The sequence below is a fragment of the Octopus bimaculoides genome, chromosome 4 (genome assembly GCF_001194135.2).
Source record: "Octopus bimaculoides isolate UCB-OBI-ISO-001 chromosome 4, ASM119413v2, whole genome shotgun sequence".
In the NCBI taxonomy this organism is placed as follows: Eukaryota; Metazoa; Mollusca; class Cephalopoda; order Octopoda; family Octopodidae; genus Octopus; species Octopus bimaculoides.
Window position 1 is genome coordinate 109,349,695 of NC_068984.1, and position 556 is coordinate 109,350,250.

Genomic DNA, 556 nt, shown 5'->3' on the forward strand with positions numbered 1-556 from the left:
CTACATGCAACTCATTTGATTAATATCAGTATAACGGTGTGGATTTTGGTGGTTATGTCGGGTTATCAATCATTTAGTTGCGAAGCGTAGACAGAACGCTAGAAGTAATATGAGGCATAAACAGAACGCTAGAAGTAATATGCACTCGTAACGGCGTTCGGCATGTACGTTGAAGATACCAACGTTTCACTAACATCACCCTTATAAGACAGTTTAAACTGGATACGATGTGTTTTTAATAGCGAGGTGAAGATATTTGTGAAAGTGAAATGAGGAAGTCATATTTATCTTAAGAATGTTATTTCGTTTCTTCATACTGGGTTGACTGTATTCTCTTGCTGACAAAAGCTTGAGTATAACTGCGTACGGTGTATGCAAATAAATCTTTAGCTAATTCATTTTTCTTATAATAATACGATGAGAGTTCGTACAGATAAAGATCAAGAGAAGGACTGGATCATCAAACTAATTCATTCCACGAGTACGTTGCCTAGTTGTTTGTCATTGTTATGAATAAGGAAGAAAAAACACGAAAAAACAACAACGTGAGGACGTG